This window comes from Paramisgurnus dabryanus, unplaced genomic scaffold (assembly GCF_030506205.2).
Source record: "Paramisgurnus dabryanus unplaced genomic scaffold, PD_genome_1.1 h2tg000297c_1_20421__unordered_in_group8, whole genome shotgun sequence".
Taxonomy (NCBI): Eukaryota; Metazoa; Chordata; class Actinopteri; order Cypriniformes; family Cobitidae; genus Paramisgurnus; species Paramisgurnus dabryanus.
Genome location: NW_027394181.1, coordinates 14,101 through 20,421, shown reverse-complemented (window position 1 = coordinate 20,421; position 6,321 = coordinate 14,101). Strand labels below are relative to the sequence as shown.

At 34.9% G+C, this 6,321-nt stretch overlaps 1 non-coding gene across 1 annotated transcript; it reads right to left on the bottom strand.

Annotated features, from left to right (window-relative positions):
* Positions 1–459: 459 nt before the first annotated feature.
* On the bottom strand, positions 460–650 carry LOC135765978 (U2 spliceosomal RNA). The gene has a single exon (XR_010541225.1). It is a non-coding gene; the product is annotated as a U2 spliceosomal RNA (small nuclear RNA).
* Positions 651–6,321: the final 5,671 nt, after the last annotated feature.

The following is a 6,321-nucleotide window of genomic DNA, read 5'->3' as shown; positions in this document are numbered from 1 at the left end:
AACGAAAGCATAGCAATTTTAGAACGTGGATAAATAAAAACACAGGGCTCAATGACTTACCCGTTGTCGTTGTGAGTTAAACAAGTACAGCTATGCTTCCAGGTCTGTCGACGTTGCTGTGGTTTTTCGACAGCTGTAGTATGAAGGGTAGTGAAAAAAGTTTTCAGGTGTTTTTAACATTCCAATCGGTCTCGTTCGCTTTTGTTGCGCCTTCAGCTGTGTCGAGGATGTTTAATTCGTCCTCGTATCACCTCCGCAAACTTGTAAAGAAATTAATTAAATACATTACAAAAACATTTCTTTATCAGCGTGTTCATTTCCACGCAAGCTTTTCGTTAAACCAATAAAGCCAACGAAATCACAGCAATTTTAAAACACACGGATTAGAAAAAACACCGTCATTCACGCACAAAAGAAGCAAATTCTTTTTTTTATACTTGACTTATTTATCCCCGAGATGGGGAGCGCACCATTCATGGAAACACTGCAATACCATGTTGATGCATGGAGTGGAAGGAGCAAGCTCCGCTTCCATTTCCGAAGGTCAAAAATCCATTTAACATATAGTCCCCGGATAGGAGACGTATCAGACATTAAACTGATAAGAACAGATACTACACTTGATCTTAGCCAAAAGGCCGAGAAGCGATACCGGAATAGACGCAGCCAAAGGGGGAGCCGGCGAAGGCGCTGGCTTTTGGGGTGGAGGCTAGCGGGCATTTAACTCTATACGTTCTCATTGTATAACCCAGAGGTAGAACGTTGAGCTAGCAAATCAGAAGTTCATGTTTTAATGCAGGATCTGATCCACGCTCATGAGAGAGAGAGAGAGAGAGAGAGAGAGAGAGAATTTAGAATTTTCAAAAAACCTTTATTACAAATTAAAACATTTTCATAACCTCAAATCAGAAAAAACAAAGAAAAAAATATATATAGTAACGGAAATAACAAAAAAATAAGCCAACATAGGAGCAAAGAACAAATCATCTTCAATAACCAGACACAGAGCTCCTCCATAATACCAAATCAATTCAAAAGAAAGAAGATCATTCATTGCTTTAAAGTATCTAAAACCAATAAGGATTCTAGATTTAACTTATTTTAAAAACTGCTAATGTATCATGGCTTCCGGGTCTGTCAACGTTGCTGTGGTTTTTCGACAGCTGTAATATGAAGGGTAGAGTGAAAAAAAATATTTAAGTGTTTTGAACATCCCAATTTGTTCGTTTACTTAGTATTTTCTTAATGTTTTCGAGTTAAAAAATAATTCTTAAATCGAGATACATTTACTTAATAAGCAAAGTGGCTTAGAATTTAAGTCTTGTTTACTGAAATAAATTCTAAAATGTAATAGGTTAAGGCTTAAAACAAGTAAAAATATCTGCCAGTGGGGTAAGAAAAATAAACCTAAATTGAGTTTATTATTGAATTAAGTTGAAACTAGAATTAAGTTTATTTTTCTTACCCCGCTGGCAGATATTTTTTATTTGTTTTAAATATAAACCTGTTGATTTTTATAATTTATTTCAATTATTTTACAAAGTATGCGATCTGATTTTTTTAATCGCGGTGTTTCTTTTATTCCTCGTTTCTTTTCCGTGCATTTGCTTTATTTATTTATTTTTGCTTGTTGCATTTAAATGCACATTTGATTTGTTGCCACATTATTATGTGTTAATGTATTTTTTAACATGTTTATCAACAAAAAGTGCGTTATTATAATTAATTATATAGCTGTGAAATATATACAAGAATTCCCAGCAAAAACAAAACGTTTTTATAACAATTTTCTATTACAATACATAATATCTTAAGCCACTTTGCTTACCAAGTAAATGTATCTCCATTTAAGCATTGTCAGATATTCACTAGAAAACAAGACAAAAACAGTAAGTAAGATATTAATTTACTTTTTTCTTTCAAACATAAATTTACAGACGGCTGGAAATTTTTAATAAAATAACTAGACATACCTATTCGGGTCTGCTCCCGTTTGCTGTGATGACGGGGGACTTAGTCCAAAGCACATTTTGAGGAATACTTACACATTTTACTTCTTATTTCTTTGAAATTAATTATGCATACACTATGGATTAAAAATGTCCCGACTGCGAACCTGATAAAACCCAGGTAAAAAGCAAATACAAATAAACCATTTTGATTTAGCAAAAGTTTACAAATAAATGCACTCCTTGCACACAACAAGCACGTCTAGTTACCATTCATATTTTGCGTGATTTAAGTTTCGTCGCATACATTTTGGAAGGCACACGATAAAAACAAAATAAGGCTTTTAATGTATGCCGACCTCATTCTCCGTTGAGGGCTTATCAATCATAATAAACGCTGTTAACTCTTCTCATTGAATGGTCTAAATCCAATGCTGGTAAAGAAATCAAATGTGCATTTAAACGCAACAAGCAAGCCGTAAAGCAATGGATGCAGGCAAACAAACGAGGAATAGCACATACACCACGATTAGATCATCGGGTCGCATACTTTGGAATTAATAAGAAATAATTATTCAGTCTAAAGAAATAAGAAGTAAAATGTCTAAGTATTTCTCCAAATGTGCACACTCATTACAATAAACGGGAGCAGACACGAATAGTTATGTATGTCTCGTTATTTTATTTAAAATTGATAAGCTGTCTAACATATGATATATTTTGATAATACGAAATGCTAAAAAAATAATATAACACCAATCGACAATATCTGTTATTGTTATTTTTACAAGTAAATTCATGTGTAGGAGAAAACAAAGCAGCTGTCAGTCCATACTATATTGAGTGGCCATCGTAGTGGTGCAACCTGAACGATGTTTTCCCTACTTCCGGTCAAAGCCGCCATTTTGTGAAATAGGCATATAGGTGACGCTGGAGCACGCGGCCATTGTCTCTGTTCAACAAAACAAGTATATATATACACATACGCATATTTTTCCTCAATCAATCACCGAATACAAGGTGCAATTCGATGCCAACTGACCCTTCTCTCTGGTTTCATGTTTGTAAGGAAAATTAAGGGGGAAATTACGATAGCATTTCAGCCAAACATTCATTCGTGCCACGCTGCTTTTCTTTGAACGAAAAAAAACCCTCTGCTCCCCCTACACAATTTCTTCTCCTGTTATTTTATGCTTAAAACAAGCAAATAAATCTGACTACAGGGTAAGAAAAAATTCGTGAACTTTTCCCATAAACACTTAATTCAAGAAAAATTGTCCCACCCCACTGGCCATTTTTTATCCACAATACACATTCGATGTCTGCAGGCACCATTGTCTTTGTTCAACGCAAACAATTCTGTTGCGTTTTTCTTTGAACGAAGTGCTCCGCCTAGATAATTTGACCCATATTCACATGGGTTTGTTTCTCGTTTTTTTTCTTTGAGAACAATCTATATAGCGCCTTCCACAATCGTTTTGGTGTTAGCTTTACGTAAAATAGAAACACAGAAAAGTACTGAGCGATGGAGAGACCACGAACGCGGAACGTATTATGGACCACGGACTGGCAAACAAACTGGCAACCACGCACTAAAGAAGCAAACTCTGATTTTAAACTCACCTTATTTGTCCCCGGAAAGCGCCAGAGTCGATGCACGGAGTGGACGGAACAAGCCTCGCTTCCATAGCCGAAGGTCAAAAATCCATTTAAACGTGTAGTCCCCGGTGTCCACTCGATCTTACCCAAAAAGCCGAGAAGCGATACCGCAATGGCATCCGGAGAAGGCGCTGGCTGTCGGGATGGAGGTTAGCGGGTCAGAGGTCCGGCACTGAAGGTCTGCGTTCATTATTCACCGTGTGCATTTCACTCTATATCCACTTTCTAATGTATAGCACTTGATAAGGATTAACAGTTTAAAAACAGAAATGCAAGACATCAGAAAATACATTTATTTTTTACTTTCATAACATGAGAGGTGTCATACAATAACAAATATGAGCTTTAAAATCACATTCCTAAGTTAAAAATATACATAAAAATAGATATATGGATCATTACACAAATCACTACTCAAAGGACCTATGTTAAATAACTGCTTCAATATTAATTAACAATAACATTTGGCCAAGGCAGTCCTTGTAAATAGACATATAAATAGACAAATAAAATCATGACATATATGCCGTAGAGCCTGAGATAGAGAAAAATAATAAGGAATTCTGCTTTTACTACCATCTCAGAAATATTGCCAGAATTAGAGGTTTTGTCTCAAGACAGGACTTAGAGAAACTTGTTCATGCTTTCATCACCAGCAGGGCCGATTATTGCAATGGTCAATGGATTTAAAAAGTACTGTTTCTTGTTTAAAAACCACTTCATGGCTACAATACATGACAGATATGCTAATCGAATATGAAACCGATTACTCGGATCAATAGGATCAGGTCATTTAGAAAAAACAAGGGTTCACTCAAAACAAGGTGCCTCAGCATTCAGTTATTATCAGCTTTCAGAAGAGATCAGATGTGCTTCAACAGTAGACACTTTTAAATCTAGATTAAAAACACATCAGTTTAACTTTGCATTTACTGAATGATTTAAAACAGTACGAATAAAACAGTACAAAAGAATAAAACAGTATGAACCTTACCTGTTATAAAGGGAATGAAGCTTACGGTATGGTGCTTACCTGCAGAAATAAATAAAGTACAATAAGAACACACAGAACTTCAATTTTCAAAATTATTTTAACATTAAATGATGATTATTTTACTGGTTTACCTGTTTGTGATTACCACAGGATCCCGTCACCTGGCTGCGGTCTTCATTTGGTGAACGGTTCTTCACTCATAATTGACCTATACAAGAAATAGAGAAGAATAATAAGCAATTCTGCTTTTACATGTAGATGTGTGCCCCAAGAACACAGACACACCGGCTCCAAAAAGTTTAAACAGTACACATTTCTGTTATTTTAATGTGGCAAATGTGTCAGCTTTAAAAGAAGCATACATTACCTTTTAAAGAGGAAATACCTTTTGCATGAAATACCTTTACTCCCAGCATAAGCAAGCAATTTTCAAAATGCTTTTAAAAGTAAATAGTGATTATTTTACTTGTTTACCTGTTTGTGATTACCATGGAATCCTGTCACCATCATTTTTAAGCTTGTAAAGCAAATAATGAAATATTGACTTAGTAGGAAAAAATATTTTGGAAGTATCGTGATAAATGATGAAGAAAATATTTTGCAAAGTGATGGTTAGCACACGGTTGATGGTACCTATTAAATTCCATCATATTTTTTTATTCCTACTATGGAAGTCAATGGTGACTATCTGCTGTGGGTTTACCATCATTCCTCAAAATACCTTCTTTTGTGTTACTCAGAAAAAAACTAATCCTCGTGTTGTTGTAAGCCTGTATGCATGAGTAAATGATGACAGAATTATCATCATAAATTGAAATATCCCTTTAAACTGTATTTCCCCCCTTAAACCTAAACTTATTTTCCTACAGCAAGTCATTTAGGTAATCAAGAAAATACTTTACCCGTTGTCTTTGTGAGTTAAACAAATACAGCTACGCTTCCAGGTCTGTCGACGTTGCTGTGGTTTTTCGACAGCTGTAGTATGAAGGGTAGCGAATGAATGAATACATTGCAAAAAATCATTTCTTACTTGTTATTTCGAACTGTTTTAACTATACAAATATCTAGAAAGTCTTAAAATAAGATGCATTTTTTGATGAGCAAAATGCCCTAAGAAAATAAACCTAGCCTTTAGGGAGAAAAAACTCAGAATTTGGGCTTAAAACAAGCAAATAAATCTGCCAAAGGGGTAAGAAACAAATCTAGATATAAACACTTAATTCAAGAAAAATTGTCGTAGCCCATTGGCAGATTTGTTGGCTTGTTTAATGTACATGCATGTACAATATTTCAATTTGTCTTGTATTTATTAGCATTTTGTATTGCCCAACGCTGTCTAGGTTGTTTAACTGTTGTCATTTTCTTATAAAAGCCTTTATAATTTATTAGTTTGGATGATTGCCATTCCCGAGAACCTCTTATATTGGAAGTAAAAGAATCATCTAAGCATTATTTTGTGCTCTTAGACATGTAGCCGTTTGATTGTGGTTCTATTTAATGGCTAGTCTATTCGTTTGGAATGGTCAAACGGCTATTAGATTTTCACTGACAGCCCAAATTAAGCCTTGTTTTAGCCTAGACACTTATTCGCTGTCTATTAAAAGTTATGTAGTCGTTGAATAGCCGCTTTTTTGATGACTAATGTATTCTTGGGCCGTGGTTAGACGTCTCTTGGATTTTACGTAAAACGACAAGCGAATCTATTTTTAACACAAAGGT